The following is a 427-nucleotide window of genomic DNA, read 5'->3' as shown; positions in this document are numbered from 1 at the left end:
ATTTAAAAAAAAAGAAAAAATATTACAAGTTCTCACATTAGTGGACAAATGCTGGAGAATGTGGTCTGTGTATGTCTGAAATTTTAAAAATAATTTTAAAAAAGTACTTTTGTATTTTTAAAAATTGTGTATTAGATCTCACTATCTAGATCTATTCTAGATCTCACTATTTTTCAGGTGGGAGAGAAGTAAGTCTGATTCATACTTTTTTTCCCAAATGATAATCATAGTTGAAAGATTATACTAATACAAGGAAAATGTATGCTTTCATTGATAATTTGTACCATTCCCATCTGACACTTACAGATTTAAAACATTTGTCAGCAATCAATGCAGTGATTACCTGGAAAGGATGCATTTATTTGATCAGGACAACCAGTTGAACATTAAACAATATTTGAAGCACGGTTAATTATTTGCACTGAAT

This window comes from Myiozetetes cayanensis, unplaced genomic scaffold (genome assembly GCF_022539395.1).
Source record: "Myiozetetes cayanensis isolate MyiCay16 unplaced genomic scaffold, myiCay2020 scf10, whole genome shotgun sequence".
Classification (NCBI taxonomy): domain Eukaryota; kingdom Metazoa; phylum Chordata; class Aves; order Passeriformes; family Tyrannidae; genus Myiozetetes; species Myiozetetes cayanensis.
This window is presented reverse-complemented; position numbering follows the sequence as displayed.